The sequence below is a fragment of the Lepus europaeus genome, chromosome 10 (genome assembly GCF_033115175.1).
Source record: "Lepus europaeus isolate LE1 chromosome 10, mLepTim1.pri, whole genome shotgun sequence".
In the NCBI taxonomy this organism is placed as follows: Eukaryota; Metazoa; Chordata; class Mammalia; order Lagomorpha; family Leporidae; genus Lepus; species Lepus europaeus.
The window spans coordinates 56,084,351-56,101,677 of NC_084836.1; the positions used below are offsets into that span (position 1 = coordinate 56,084,351).

The 17,327-nt window shown below is 40.4% G+C and overlaps 1 protein-coding gene across 1 annotated transcript in view; it reads left to right on the forward strand.

Annotated features, from left to right (window-relative positions):
• Window positions 1-17,327, forward strand: part of LOC133768605 (atherin-like) — a 50,912-nt gene that overhangs the window by 12,648 nt on the left and 20,937 nt on the right. The window lies entirely within an intron of this gene.

Consider the following 17,327-nt stretch of genomic DNA (forward strand, 5'->3'; position numbering starts at 1 on the left):
AGCAGTAGAAGATCGCCATCTGAAGGGAGGAGAGAGCTTCCACTTTGACTGTGGCCTTGTCTAAATAAGGTCGGAGTTGGTGAACTCAGGAGGCTTCCATGGCCTTGGCAGCTCATGACAAGAGCCTCAGCTGATTACTGACGTCATAAATAAGAGTGTTAATTGTTAAACCACTGTGTTAAGTCACTGTGCACTTACTCCCCATGTAGGATCTTTGTCCTTAATGTGTTGTACTATGTGAATTAACGATAAAACTAGTATTCAAACAGTACTTTATACTTTGTGTGTCTGTGTGGGTGCAAACTGTTGAAATCTTTACTTAGTATATACTAAGCTGATTTTCTGTATGTATATATATATATGTATATATATATATATACATATATATAATTAAAAATGAATCTTAATAAAGAATGGGCTGGGAGAAGGGGGAAAAATTGCTATAATCCAAAAGTTGTACTTTCAAAATTTATATTTATTAAATAAAAGTTTAAAAAGAAATAAAATTAATTGAAAATAATAATAAAAAAAGATGGCCCAAGTGCTTGGGACCCTGCAGCCAAATGGGAAATCAGGAAGAAACACCTGGCTCCTGACTTTGGATTGGCACAGCTCCAGCTGTTGAGGCCATCTGGGGAGTGAACCAACGGAAGACCTTTCTCTCTGTCTCCCCCTCTCACTGTCTGTAACTCTACCTCTCAAATAAATAAATAAAATCTTAAAAAAAAAAGTAGATCAAATAAAACTATCAGGCACATTATCTTCCCATGATGACATGAAATGGAACAAAAGATAGTTTCTTCTAAAAACCTTTATATTCTGCTCCCAGTGATAACAGTTACAACAAGAATTACAAGTAAAATGGACTCATATTAATGAAAATACTGACTGTATCACAACCAAAGGTCCAAAAAATAGGAGACAGTTAACAGACATTTATTATAATTCTTGAAGTAAAGACAAAGCTTTGAAAACATCTCCCAAATGAGTCAAATGGGACTCAGCTAGTTTTATGTTGCTTCAGGCAAATAAGGAAAAATATATTGGAAAATCTATATGCTAAGTAAGTATTCTATTATCATTATGAGTGAAATAAGTATAAACTATTTCCAGCTTTACCTTTAAAATTCCTTTGGACTGATGACATAATGTATTATTTCCTGTTCTTGTACTTTGTAGGAAATAGCACACCCATTTCAATATTTGTCACTTTTGTCCTATATCAACATTCATGGGAACAATTATTACTCATGCTCTGATAATCCACCTGGTGTTGGTATCTCAGTAAGATCTAGAAGCTGTCTGGCAGTGAGTCTCAAACTTAAGAATCAAAATTACCTGGAGAGTTTTTAATATCATGGGATATTTCCCAAATACTATGATTCTGCAGGGCTGGTGAAGGACTGTGAAATCTGCATTTCTAACAAGGACCCCAGAGGATTCTAAGACAAGTGGTCCTTATGTTATTCCTTGAGAAATTCTGGTTTGGAGTGATACTCGTGTCACTAACTTTCCAGTTAGGCACAAGGAGGGATAAATTTTGACCTTTATTTTTTATAATGCCCAGAGCAGAGATGGGAGAGTCCATGAGACTAAATACACAGTTCTCATGACCTTTCTAAAATATATGGCTTACTCAAAGTCCAAGTAATCAAATTAGTTTTTCAGCCCTATATCATAGAACCTCATAGTTTTAATTCTGTGAATATTTTATTGTATTCTTTGAAAATATTTTTAAATCTGAATTTCATAACTCTTCGCTATCACAATTTTGGAAGTTCAAGTCTAAGATCAGATGGCTCTATTGGTTTGGCCTCTGGTGAGAGTAGTCAGTGTTAGCACATAATGTCAGGAGTGCATGAAGAAACAAAGGATCATATCTGGAGCCAGAGAAGAATGTGGATGGTTCTGAACTCGGGGTTTTACAACAACTCTGTCTTGAAAACCCAAGAAGTTCCGAGAGCACTACCTTCTGATGGCATGTCCCCAGTAATACAAGGACCTCTCACTAGGCTTCACCTCCTAAAAGATTCCACCACCTCCTAATAGCACTACCCTGGGGACCAAGCTTCTGACACAGGGGCCTTTTGAAAACATTCAAAATGCAAACATCACCACTCATTCCTTCTCTCCACTGCTCTCCAATCAGTGATGGGCCTGCTTTAGAAGACCTTTGATATGACTACTAACAGTAACAGCTTGCAAGTCTGCAGCCAAGATAAACATAGCCTTTTTCCACAGTGCTAGAATTATAAAACTATAAATGCCTGAGCTTTATTACCCAAGGTTGGCAGTGATTCAAAATATATTAGCAGAGGAGATCAAATTTTTAAAATGAATTGAAGATAATTATGGGAATCCTAATTAAGGTAAACATTTAAATATATGTAATAAATGTTCATTGAGCAATTTTGTGCAATATATATGCAATCCAATAGACTGGTTTGCACTGCTAAATTGTGAAATATTTCCTTCCAATTGTATCTATGGAATATAATTCATTCATTCTAGACAATTTTTCACCTTTTAACAGCTCTGATGTAGAATGCATTTTAGAATTAATAGTGTCTTAAAAGTGCTATCAAAGGTACAAAAATAAATTGCTGTCCACCTGTACTAAGCTACATTCTGCCAGGGAATTAATGGTTCTCTCTTCCTGGGTAAACAACCCAACTGTGAACACTTTAAATTCTCTCCTTATTTGAAGCCTTTTGGACCATACTGACGATGTGAATTTAAACCAAAATAGGAACCAGATCCAGCTGTTTTCTTTGCTGTCTCCATATAGAGATTATTTCTTTTACCCTGACTCAGAGGTTGCCCTAGCTCAATTCCAGGGTATGCTATTAGAAAATATATCTTGATGGAGCTGGTGCAGTGGTGTAGTAGGTTAAACCTCTGGCTGTGGTGCCAGCATCACATGTGGGCGCTGGTTGATGTCCTGGCTGCTCCTCTTACAATAAAGCTCTCTGCTAGTGGTCAGGGAAAGCAGTGGAAGATGGCCCAGGTGCTTGGACGCCTGCACCCACGTGAGAGACTCTCTGAAGAAGTTCCTTTCTTCTGGCTTTGGATGGGCCCAGCTCCGGGCATTGTGACCATTTGGGGAGTGAACCACTGGATAGAAGATCTCTCTCTCTTCCTCTGTCTGTAACTCTGCCTCTCGAATAAATTAATTAATTAATTTTAAAAATGTATCTTGAGTGTCATTTTTGTTGTTAATTTTCTTTCTCACATGCCAGAGGAAATAATGGTGCTTCTTCCAACAGACAGTGCCTTAGAGCAAATATATTTGAAATAATATATATGTAATTTGAGTAGTAGATAGATACTATTTTCTACATCTTAAATATTCTTCGAAGACATTATTTCAATTATTTTCCATGAATAGATATAATCCATTTTTCAGTTATTCCCCTATCTATAGATTTAGGTTGCATCTAATTTTTGGCATAATAGAAATAAAGCTATGATGAATATTGTTTTCATATCTTCATATCATCTCTGACAATTTCTTCAGAATAAATCACTAAAAATTAAAGTCAAAGGGTATGAACATTAACATATCTTTTGTTTATTGCCAAAGTGGTCTAAAAAATTCTCATCACATTATACAACAACCAAGTTATTACTCATAGCAGCAGTTTTGTAAGGAGTCTATTTTCTATACACTTAAATTTATGAAGTTTCATATATAAAATATTTTCTCAGGTCATTAATTGGCATTTATTTCTGTGGCTGAATGTTTCACATATTTATTAACTATTTGAAACTCTTCATTTGTGATTAATGTCCTGATGTCATTTGACTATTTTTTCTTGAGATGTTAGTTTTTTTATGTTAGAATATATACATACATATATATATATATATATGCATTTTTTTTTTTTTGACAGGCAGAGTGGGTAGTGAGCGAGAGAGAGACAGAGAGAAAGGTCTTCCTTTTGCCGTTGGTTCACCCTCCAATGGCCGCTGCGGCCAGCGCATCTCGCTGATCCGAAGCCAGGAGCCAGGTGCTTATCCTGGTCTCCCATGCGGGTGCAGGGCCCAAGGACTTAGGCCATCCTCCACTGCACTCCCGGACCATAGCAGAGAGCTGGCCTGGAAGAGGGGCAACCGGGATAGAATCCGGTGCCCCAACCGGGACTAGAACCCTGTGTGCCGGCGCCGCAAGGCGGAGGATTAGCCTGTTAAGCCACGGCGCCAGCCAGAATATATTTTTTATTCTAGAGATTTTTATTTGATCATTTACTTATTTATATGAAAGGCAGAGAGAGACAGAGAGATTTCCCATTGACTTATTCAGTCCCCAGATGCCTGTAACAGCCAGTCCTGGGCCAGGTTGAATTCAGGGGCCTGCAATTCTAAGTCTCCACATGGGTGAGAGGAATCTAACTGCTTATGCTATCATCTGACGTCTCCTAGGCACATCAGCAGGAAGCAGAGGAGGAGACTCAATCCCAAGCACTCTGAAAATGGGATTTAAGTATCCCAAGCAGTAGCTCAACCAGCTGCACCACAACACCCGCCTCTACTGAAATCTGTTTTAAAAAAAGATTTATTTAAATTGAAAGAGTTACAGAGAGAGAGAGAGACAGAGATCTTCCATCTGCTGGTTCACTCCCCAGATGGCTGTAATGGTCACTACTGGGACAGGCTGAAGCCAGGAACTTAATTTGTTTCCTGTGTGAGTAGCAGGGGCCCAAATACTTGGGCCATCTTCTGTGCTACTCCCAGGCCACTAGCAAGGACCTGGATCAGAAGCAGAGGATCTGGGACCCAAACTGGTACCCCTATGGGATGCTAGCATCATAGTCAGTGACTTTATTTGATACACCACTCCATCCCCTAACTAAAGTGATTTATTTTAATTATTGCAAATCATATATGCTTCTGATACCATTCCATCTCAAATTGATCTAGAACTTTTGGTATACTGGCATTTTTTTTTTTAGGTACCATTAAATATGTAACATTTTTCTTTATTTAAAAAAAAAAAAAAGATTTATTTTATTTAGGCCGGCGCCGTGGCTCACTAGGCTAATCCTCTGCCTGCGGCACCAGCACCCCAGATTCTAGTCCCGGTCAGGGCGCTGGATTCTGTCCCAGTTGCTCCTTTTCCAATCCAGCTCTCTGCTGTGGCCCGGGAAGGCAATGGAGGATGGCCCAAGTCCTTGGGCCCTGCACCTGCATGGGAGACCAGGAGGAAGCACCTGGCTCCTGGCTTTGGATCGGCGCAGTGCGCCGGCCTCAGTGCGCCTACCGCAGCGGCCATTGGAGGGTGAACCAACAGCAAAAGGAAGACCTTTCTCTCTGTCTCTCTCTCTCTCTCTCTCACTGTCTATAACTCTCTCTCTCACTAACTCTGCCTGGCAAAAAAAAAAAAGATTTATTTTATTTATTTGAAAGATAGAGTTACAGAGAGAGGTAAAGCCACAGAGAGAGAGAGAGAGAGAGGTCTTCCATTCCACTGGTTCACTTCCCAAATGACTGCAATGGCCAGAGCTAAGCTGATCCAAAACCAGGAGCTTCTTTGGGGTCTCCTACATGGGTGTAGGGGCCCAAAGACTTGGGTCATCTTCTACAACTTTCTCAGGCCATAGCAGAGAGCTGGATTGGAAGAGGAGCAGCCGGGACTCAAACTGGCATCCATATGGGATGCCGGCACTGCAGGCTGGGGCTTTAACCTGCTATGCCACAGTGCCAGCCTGGTTTGTTTCTATGCTTAGACACATCCGATGTTTTCCTTTGATTTTTCTGTTATTTTAACTCCTCATCTCCTAGAACTTATCTAGGGATGTACAGAAGAGTATTAACATGAAAGATGGAAGTTAATATATATACTTATATGTATATTCATGATATAATCTAATATGAAAATAGAATGAATTCAAAGAGAAAAACAATCACCTCATCCATTCCCTTTTGGAATTTGTTATACTCTTCCGATAACCAAGTAACTGTGTTTTCGTAATATTATTCCTGTTCTTATTGTTTCCAGCACTGCTGAGAACAGTGCTTCCAAACTTTGTTTTAAATTTTATTGGCATTGGCCGGCGCCGCGGCTCACTAGGCTAATCCTCCGCCTTGCGGCGCCGGCACACAGGGTTCTAGTCCCGGTCGGGGCACCGATCCTGTCCTGGTTGTCCCTCTTCCAGGCCAGCTCTCTGCTGTGGCCAGGGAGTGCAGTGGAGGATGGCCCAAGTGCATGGGCCCTGCACCCCATGGGAGACCAGGAGAAGCACCTGGCTCCTGCCATCGGATCAGTGCAGTGCGCCGGCCGCAGCGCGCTACCACGGCGGCCATTGGAGGGTGAACCAATGGCAAAAGGAAGACCTTTCTCTCTGTCTCTCTCTCACTGTCCACTCTGCCTGTCAAAAATAAAAAATAAAAAAAAATTTTATTGGCATTCCAAAGGATACTTGTATAGTGCACTGGTTAAATGGAGGAGACTGCTCTCAGTCTGCCAGAAGAAACTAGATCTTGAGCTCCACCACACCACTCTAAAAGCTAATATTTTGGCTCATCTGTAATTCGTTAATGGCACATGGGTTGGGAAGTTCTGATCCAGACAGGCTCTGCTACTTATGTTCCCCTGATCCTTCCTTTTCTCAATACGTACTAGGTTCTATAGATCAGATGCTGGTAGTGATAAGAGTTGTCCAACGGTGACTGTCAAGGACAATAGGAGCCACTACCATATCAAGCATCAGGAAACCATCCTCCAGCCCCTTTGTCTTGTAGCTTACCATGTCAAGGAAGAGGAAACTGAATTTTAACAACACAACCGGGACCAGCATTGACAAAGCAGGTAAAACCATTACCTGCAACGCCATATCCCAGATGTGCATCGGTTCAAGTCCCAGCTGCTGCACTTCCAATCCAGCTCCCTGTTAATGGCCTGAGAAACAGCAGAGAATAGCCCAAGTCCTTGGGCTCCTGCTACCCATGTGGGAGACCCGAAAGAAGCTCCTGGTTCCCAGCTTCAGCCTGGCTCAGCCCTAGACATTGAGGCCATCTAGGGAGTAAACCAGAGGACAGAAGATCTCTCTCTCTCTCTCTCTCTCTCTCTCTCTCTTTCCTTCTCTCTCTGTAACTCTTTCAAATAAATAAACCTTAAAATTTTTTTAAAAAGGTAACCCAATATTATTGTATTATTGAGACATACAAAATCTTTCTGATCGATGGCATCACACAGTCAAGTTTGTATGAGGAAACTGATTCCCACAGTGTAGTAGTATCAGGTCAGTAAGAACTTCCATGTTACTACAGACCAAAGGGTTTGTGTCTCTAGAATTCTAAGCACACACATTGCAGAGCCAGAGGCCCTAGCACTGCCAACAATATGGTTGTAGCATTAGGGCTCTAGCTTTACCTCTTACATTTTTAAAAATTTTTATTGAATGACCTACTTTTCCCACAATTTTAAAAAGCAAACTTTGTCATACAGTGGATTCGTATATATAAAAGTATACTTGTACTTCAAGTATTTATTAACCATATGACCTCAGTTGGATCATTTTAACACAAAATATTTTTTTTTACAAAACTACTCTTTAAAAAGTTGGGTCTCGGGGCAGGTGCTTAGCACAACAGTTAAGACGTGGCATGGGATGCCTGAATCCCACATTGCAGTGCCTGGGTTTGAGTCCCAGCTCCACCTTCCATTCCAGCTTCCTGCTCTTGTGCACCCCAAGGAGGCAGCAGGTTCTTGAGTCCCTGCTACCTTCATGGGTGACCTGGATCAGATTCTAAGCTCCTGCATTCATCTGGTCCAGATTTGGTTGTTGAAGGCATTTGGGGAGTAAACCAGCAGATCTTGCCCTGTCTCTGTCTCTCTGCCTTTCAGATCAACAAAAAATAAAACTTAAAAAGTTGGTGTTTCCCTGAATATTCTTCTCTATGAGTCCTCCTCAAAATGTTCATGGAAAATGTAATTAAAAGATGGGTTTACTTTGTTGCAAAAAAATTTGACATCCATACATAACATTTTTTGTAGTATATATTTCCATGAACTTTGTGAATACCCCTCATAATCCTGCTATGCTAATATGTTTAGCGCATTGCAGATTATCATTCAAAAATGCAAGTGCAATGAAAATCCACTACAGAGTAAACTAACTAACCTTTCAAAATATGTAGGATTTTATGCAGTCAATAAAGATGACAGAAAATGGGGTAGGCATTTGACCTAGCCGTGAAGATAGCAGAGTCCCACGTTGGAGTATTCTGGTGCAATTCCTAACTCTGACTCTTGACTCCAGCTTCCCGCTGATGTAGTCTCTGGGAGACAGCAGAGATGGCTGAAGTAATCGGGTTTCCTTTACTGTGCAGGAGACCTAGATCGCATTCTTAGCTCCTGACTTCAGCCTCCACCCGACCCTAGGTGTTGCAGGCATTTGTGGAGTGAATCAATGGATGGAAACATGTTCTCCCCTTGCTTGTTTCTCCAGGCTTCTCAGATAATTTTTCTTATTTAAAAAAATTTTTTAACTAAAATCTTATTGTTTGAAAAATGACAACTATTTAAATCATGAGCATTGCCAGACAATGTCAGGATCAGTCCAGTTTCTATGAATTGAAAAGAATCCTAAAATTATTGGGAAATTCAAGGAATCTAAAATAGTCAACATAATCTTGAAAAACAAAATTGAGAGACTAACACTAATTTCAAAACTTGCTAGGATTGCTAGGAACCTAAAGTAATCAAGATGGTGTGATATTAACACAAGGATAGACTTATAAACCAATAAAATAGAATTGACAGTCCAGAAAAAACTGCATTTATACGTCATAAGTTTTCAACAGTGGTGACAATATAATGGGAGAAAGAATATGTCTTTTCAGCAGATAATGCTAGGACAGCACATGTCCTATGAGTACAGATGAAATTGGACACTCCACCTTATATAATATACAGAGTCAATTCAAAATCAAAGACCTAAATGTAATGGCAAAAATAATAAAATCTGGCCGGCGCCGTAGCTTGACAGGCTAATCCTCCGCCTTGCGGCGCTGGCACATCGGGTTCTAGTCCCGGTTGGAGCGCCGGATTCTATCCCGGTTGCCCCTCTTCCAGGCCAGCTCTCTGCTATGGCCCGGGAAGGCAGTGGAGGATGGCCCAAGTGCTTGGGCCCTGCACCCGCATGGGAGACCAGGATAAGCACCTGGCTCCTGGCTTCGGATCAGCGCGGTGCGCCGGCTGCGGCGGCCATTAGAGGGTGAACCAACGGCAAAAAGGAAGACCTTTCTCTCTGTCTCTCTCTCGCTCACTATCTACTCTGCCTGTCAAAAAATAAAATAAAATAAAATAAAATCTTTAGAAAAAAACATGAGTTAATCAATATGATCTTGGATTAGGTGAGTTTCTTAGGTACCAAAATCACAAGCAACAAAGAAAAAAATACATGAACTGGACTTAAATTTAAAATATTTGTGTTGCAAAGGACATCAGGAAAAGAGAAAAGAGTTCACAAATCAGAGAAAACATTTGCATATTAAAATCTGTTCAGTGTCTTATATCTACAACATATACAGAATTCTTTTTTTTATTTAAAAGATAGAGTCACAGAAGTAGAGACAGAGAGAGAGGAGAGAGAGAGAGAGAGAGAGAGGTCTTCCATCTGCTGGTTCACTCCCCAGATGGCCACAACAGCCGGAGCTGCACTGATCCGAAGCCAGGAGCCACGAGGTGCTTCTGGGTCTCCCAAGCGGGTGCAGGAGCCTAAGGACTTTGGCCATCTTCTATTGCTTTCCCAGGCCATAGCAGAGAGCCGGATCGGAAGTGGAGCAGCCGGGTCTTGAACCGGCGCCCATATGGGATGCCAGTGTTTCAGGCCAGGGCGTTAACCTGCTGCGCCACAGCGCCAGCCCCCCAGAATTCTTAAAACTCAATAATGAAGATACTAACCCAATTAAGAAAAGGGCAAAGTATCTGAATGATCATTTCTTTTTTTTTTTTGACAGGCAGAGTGGACAGTAAGAGAGAGAGAAACAGGGAGAAAGGTCTTCCTTTACCGTTGGTTCACCCTCCAATGGCCGCTGCGGACGGTCTCCCATGCGGGTGCAGGGCCCAAGCACTTGGGCCATCCTCCATTGCACTCCTGAGCCACAGCAGAGAGCTGGCCTGGAAGAGGGGCAACTGGGACAGAATCCGCTGCCCCAACCGGGACTAGAACGCGGTGTGCCAGCACCGCAGGCAGAGGATTAGCCTGTTGAGCCACAGCGCCGGCCCTGAATGATCATTTCTCAAAAGAAAACATATAAATGCCAATATGTACATATGTAACATCATTAGCCAGCAGGGAAATGCAAATCAAAAACACACTAAGCTGCTATTTCATACCCAGTGGGATAGCTAAAAAATAAAGACTATACTAGTAATGACAAGAAAGCAGAGAGAATGGAAACTTCATAAACTGCTCATGGAAATGAAAAGTGGTAAACCTGTTTAGGGAAATAGTCTGATAGTCCTCAAAAGATTACACATAAAGTTAACGTATGACTCAGTAATTCCACTCCTACTTAAAATAAATTTTAAAACCCTATGTCTATATTAAAAATTAGTATATAAATATTCATACCAGCATTTTAAATAAGAGCCAAAACATGGCAATAACCCAAATGTTCATCAACTTAGAAATACATAAAATATACTGTATTCAATGATATTCAGTTGTAAAAGGGAATATGGTATTGATACATGCTACAACATAGATGAACCTTGAGAGTTTATTAAAGAAGCTGGTCACAAAGAATCATGTTGCCCAATCTCATCTATACGAAACGTCCAGAATTGGAAAACCGGTAGAGACAAAAAGATCAGTGGATGCCTAGGGTTCTGAGGATGTAAAGGGATTGGAAACAATGGCTAAACAGTGTTGGTTTAGTTTTGAGGTAATTAAAGCGTTCTAAAATTGATTGTTGTAATGGTTCCACAACTCTGAATATACTAAAAATTATACACTTGAAATAGATGAATTGTATGGTATATGAATTAGATCTCAATAAAGTCGGTATACATTTATGTAAAATATCCCAATGAAGATAAATTTTAAAAATCCCACTGATGAATTAGAGATTAAATCCAATTGAGCAGAAAATTAGTGCAAACATAGATGTGAAAAAATTTCTCGGAGACAGAGATGGGAAATGTGAAAAGGGGATTAAAAGAAATGGAGTAACGAAGGTATAAGGTGGACTTTTAACTCCACTAATTTGGCAAGGAAGACGCAGGAGCAGTGAATTCCCAATTTGTCTATGTTTCCTTTGTCAACTTCTGCACTCACATTCCATGCTGAGAGCTGCTTTATCACGCAACCTTGTGATCCAAGACCAAATTGCTAGAATAATATTTTCCACAGATCTGAGTTCAGACTGATGTCCACAACCCTTAACATAATTTCCTTGATTGAGTCTTTTCCTTGATACTCTGAACCCATAAAATAAAAACCGTAATTCCCAAGATATTACCAGTGTTCTTCCATGTCTCCCATTATATTCTTATTGCCTGCTGTTAATTACTCTACTTTGAGTATATATTTCCATGCTCACTTTGATTGCTGTTTGTTGTTGGTGTGGAAATTGTGATCTTTCAAGGTAATTAGAATGAGAAGTGGTGTTAAAATTGAAGGAGAGGCCAGAGATTGCCAACCTAGAGAAATTCCAAACTGCATCACTATAGTTATCCAATTTTTTTTCCCTCCGTTCATTTTATTTTTTTTATGATCAAACTACTTTTATTGGCCAGCGCCGTGGCTTAACAGGCTAATCCTCTGCCTTGCGGTGCTGGCACACCGGGTTCTAGTCCCGGTTGGGGCGCCAGATTCTATCCCGGTTGCCCCTCTTCCAGGCCAGCTCTCTGCTATGGCCCGGGAAGGCAGTGGAGGATGGCCCAAGTCCTTGGGCCCTGCACCCCATGGGAGACCAGGATAAGCACCTGGCTCCTGGCTTCGGATCAGCACGATGCGCCGGCCGCAGCGGCCATTGGAGGGTGAACCAACGGCAAAAAGGAAGACGTTTCTCTCTGTCTCTCTCTCACTATCCACTCTGCCTGTCAAAAAAGAAAAAAAAAATACTTTTATTTTTATTCAGCCTTGGTATAAAAACTACTTTTATTTTAATTCATCCTTGGTGTAACAAAGTAGCTCTATAAACATGTGTTATATTAGAACTTATAAAATGGGAAAATTAAAGTTGAAAAAAATACTTTTTTAAAGATTTATTTATTAGTCAGAGTTACACAGAGAGAGAAGGAGAGGCAGAGAGAGAGATCTTCCATCCACTGCTTCACTCCCCAATTGGCTGCCATGGCCGGAACTGTGCTGATCTGAAGCCAGGAGCCAGGATCTTCTTACGGGTCTCCCACATGGGTGCAGGGGCCCAAGGACTTGGGCCATCTTCTACTGCTTTCCCAGGCCATAGCAGAGAGCTGGATCAGAAGTGGAGCTGCCAGGACTCGAACTGGTGCCCATATGGCATGCTGGCACTGCAGGTGGTGGCTTTACCCACTATGCCATAGCACCGGCCCCCAAAATATTTTAATCATTGTTATTAAAGTTTCTAACTTCCTCTCGGAAACTTTTTTTTCTTGTTAAATTAATTCTTCCCCCAGAAACCTTTTATTTAGTGAATAGAAACTTTCTGCATTTCATAAATACAACTTTAGGCATATAGTGATTCTTGTTTAAACCAGAGATGTGTTGGTAAAAGTTTTATTTTCCCAAAATTATTTTTAAGAGTACAATACATTGTTGATGACTATAGTAAGCATATTGTACAACAGATCTCTTTATTCTTCCTACCTGGAATTTTATAACTTTTGACCAACGTCTCCTCAGCCCCTGGAATTCTCTGCTTCTATGAGTTCAACTTTGTAACATATCCTTATCATATAAGTGAGATCATGTGGTGTTCGTGAAGTCTGCGACTGATGTCTCACTTAACATACTATCCTCCCAGTCCACCCATTTTGTCAGAAATGACCGGATTCCTTTTTAAATTTAATAGCAGATTTCTATTCCTTCATGTATGCATACCACATTTTTTCTACTTATTTATCCACACTTAGGTGAATTCTTTATGTTGGACATTGTGAATAATACTGCAATGAGTTATCTCTTTAACATAAATACTTCACCTCCTTTGAATATATACCCAATGGTGGAATTCCTGGATCATGTGGTAGTTCTATTACAAGTTTTATTGAGGAACCTTAATGTTTCTACAATGGCTTTACTAATTTAAATTCTCACCAACAATATGTGATTGTTCTTTCCCTTTTCTCCATAGTCTTGGCTAAAACTTGTTACCTAACAGGTGTGCAGTGGTAACTCATCCCTGATTTTAGTTTGTATGTTCCTGATGATTAGTGATAAGCCTTTTTTTTTTTTTAAAAAATATACTTGGAATTAGCTACTTATAGGTCTTCTTTTGAGAAGTATGTATTCAGGTCTTTTAATTTGGACTATTTGTTTTCTTGCTATTGAGATGTATGAATTCTTTATACCCTTTGGAAATTAATCTGTTATGAAATAAATGGTTTGCAAATATTCTCACTCATTCCGTAGGTCTCTCTTCCATTCTTTGTTTATCATGCTGTGCAGTTTTCTGGTTTGGCATAATCACATGTCTATTTTCACTTTAGTTGTCTGTGCTTTGGGGCTTATATTTTTGAAAATCACCGCCCAAACCTTTGACATGGAGCTTTCCTTCTATGTTTTCTTCTAGTGGTTTTACAGTTTTAGGTCTTATGTGTAAATCTTTAATCTAGTTTCAGTTAATTTTTGTATATGGTATGAGATAAAGGTCTAATTTTATTCTTCTGCATTTGGGACAGTTTTCCAAGCATCAGTTACTGAAGAGACTGTTCTTCCCCCAATGTGTGCTTGGCATATATGTCAAAAGTCAACTGACTATGAATGTATGGATTTATTTCTGGGCTCACTAGTCTATTCTATTATTTATATGCCAGGAACATGGTGTTTAAATTACTACAGCTTTACAGAGTATCTTGAAATCAGGTACTGTGCTGCCTCCAGCTTTGTTTTTTTTTTTTTTTTTTTTTTCTCAGTTGCATTGGCTATTCAGGATCTTTAAGAGTTTTATAAAATTTAGAATTTTTTCCACTTTTATCAAAAATGTCATTTAAATTTTGATAGGAATTACACCAAATCTAAAGATTGCTTTGGCTAGAATGAGTACTTTAACAATATAATCCTAATACATGAACACAGGGTGTCTTTTCATTTATTTATGTCTTCAACTTATTTTATAATTTTCAGGATACGGGTCTTTCAACTCCTTGCTTAAACTAATTCTTAACTATTTTTTTTAAAAGCTATTGTAAATAGGATTGTCTTCCTAAGTTTAAGATAATTCACTGCTACTGCATAGAAATATCAGTAACTTTTGCCTGTTGATTTGTCTCCTAGAACTTTACTGGCTTCATTTATTACTGTAACACTTTTTGGTGGAGTCTTAGAGTTTTCCATATATATATTTCAGGTCATCTGCAGTTTTGGTTATCAGACAAGCACATGGGAAACCACTCTCCATGCTAGTCCTTGTGGGCCCATAATCTAGCAGGTCTAGGGGCCAGGCCATCCCAAGTGACTCCAGGAACTGTGCCTGCCTCCAAAGATGCAACCTCCAAAACTGCCCTGTCAGCAAGCCGACCGGAGGCCCCGGGCATGCCTCCACAGGCTTGGGCTCCAGGCCAATCCAAGTGCACCAAGGCACTGGTCTTATCCCAGCACCTAGACAGCCCCTGCAGACTCAGGTTTACGGTCCAACCCCCTATGAGGCCAGCCTCTGTGGACCCAGGTGCCAGGCCAATATTTCCAATGAGTCCATTAATAAACTCACCTACAGACTATAGCAGATTACCTTCCTAGAATCTCTGAATCAGCAGACTAGTGAATGGCTTCCTCAGCTAAAGCTACTCTGTAAAGGCTGGAATAAGTACCTACTTCTTCAAGTGTTCAGACACTAATGCTTGGCCACAAGGATCAAGAACAATTAGGCAAAGACACATGACGCCCTCAAGGGAACAAAATAAAGCACCAGTAACAGATTCCTACAGAAATGGAGATTTATAAAATGCCTAACAAAGAATTCAAAGTAATTATTTTAAGGAAGTTCAGTGACCTTCAATAAAATACACAAAAACAATTCAGTGAAATCAAGAAACTAATCAATCAAAAATTTACAGGCAAACTGAAATCAAATTCAGGAGCTGAAAAATACAACGAATGAAAGAAAATGTGCAGGGCTGGTGCTGTGGCAACGCAGGTAAAGCCTGCAGTGCCAGTATCCCACATGGGTGCCAGTTCGAGACCCGGCTGCTCCACTTCTAATCCAGCTCTCTACTATGGCCTGAGAAAGCAGTAGAAGATGGCCCAAATCCTTGGGCCCCTGCACCCACATGGGAAGATCCGGAGGAGGCTCTTGGCTCCTGGCTTCGGATCGGCGCAGCTCCGGCCCTTGTGGCCAATTGGGGAATAAGCCAGCATATGGAAGAACTCTCTCTCCTCTCTGCCTAACTCTGGCTTTCAAATAAATAAGTCAATCTTCAAAAAAAAAAAAAAAAAAATGTGCAACAGAGAACTTCAATAGAACTGATCAAGCATTAGAAAAAACCTGTAAATTCAAAGATACCTTATGAAAACATGCAGAGAGTTAAAAAAAGAAGAAAGCTTAGAGAATTTATAGGATAGCTTCAAAAGAGCAAATATTCAAATTATGTGATGTGGGTAAGGACAAAAGACAATGGACCAAAACTATTTTAAGAATAGAAAACATTCCAACATGGGGAAAGGTAACTATCTAGGTAAGGAAGTTCAAGGGTCTCCAATCAGATTCAATCCAAATAAGGTGTCACTAAAATATAATGATATTGATAAAAAAAATTGAAGGGAAGATTCTGAAAATAGCAACAGAAAGGAGCATATTAAACACATGAAGGAGGCACAATAAGAAGGGTAGCACACTTCTCAGCAGAAACCCAAGTGGTATGATATATTCACTGTGCTCATGGAGGGGGAAAAAACTGCTAGTCAAGAACACCTGGAAAAGTTGTCCTTCAGAAATGAAAGGGATAAGGCTGGCGCTGTGGCATGGCAGGTAAAGCTGCCGCCCGCAGTGCCGGCATCCCATATGGGCGCCGGTTCGAGTGCTGGCTGCTCTGCTTCTGGTCCAGCTCTCTGCTATGGCCTGGGAAAGCAGAAGATGGCCCAAGTCCTTGGGCCCCTGCACCGATGTGGGAGACCTGGGGTAAGCTCCTGGCTTCAGATCAGCACAGCTCTGGCCATTGCAGCCAACTGGGGAGTGAACCAGCGGATGGAAGACCTCACTCTCTCTCTCTGCTTCTGCCTCTCTGTCATTCATCCTTCAAATAAATAAATAAATCTTTAAAAAAAAAAATGAAAGAGATAAAGATTTTCCAAAAAAAAAAAAAAAAGCTAAGTGAATTAATCAATACAAGACCTATCTTACAACCTCACATAAAATGCCAAAGCTGAAATAAAAGGACAGTAACTAGTTACGTGAAAACAAAAAAGTTAGGACTTATTAGTAAAATAAGTACATAGTCAAATTCAGAAAACTAATACTGTAATGATGACATGCAAATCATTTATAGATTTATAGCATGAAATTTAAAGTCCCAAAACTATTATACCAGAATAATAGTTACAGGGGCCGGCGCTGTGGTTCTAGTCCCATATGGGCGCTGGTTCTAGTCCCAGCTGCTCCTCTTCCAATCCAGCTCTCTGCTGTGGGCTGGGATAGTGGTGGAGGATGGCCCAGGTCCTTGGGCCCCTGCGCCCACGTGGGAGACCGGGAGGAAGCTCCTGGCTCCTGGCTTCAGATCGGCGCAGCTCCGGCCTTTGCGGCCATCTGGGGAGTGAACCAGAGGATGGAGGACCTCTCTCTGTCTCTACCTCTCTTTGTAACTCTGTCTTTCAAATAAATAAAATAAATCTTTATAAAAAAAAGAATAATAGTACAATAATTTGTTAAAAGATATACAAGAAGATGTAAATTGTGACTGGGGAGGGGTGGAGTAATAAGTGTTCAGTTTAATGTTATCAAAGTTAACTTATTAGTTTAAAACAGCCTGTAAAAACCAAAAGGTGTTTTATGTCAACCTCATTTTAACAAAAATCCATAGTAGATACACAAAGTAAGAAGGAATAGAAGCATACTGCTAGAGAAAATCATCTAATCACTAAGACAGCAAAAGAGTAAGAAAGGCAGGAAGGATCTAAAAATCACAGAGGGGCTGACATGGAGCCTCAGGCAAAGCCATAGCTTGCATCCCAGAGCTCTGG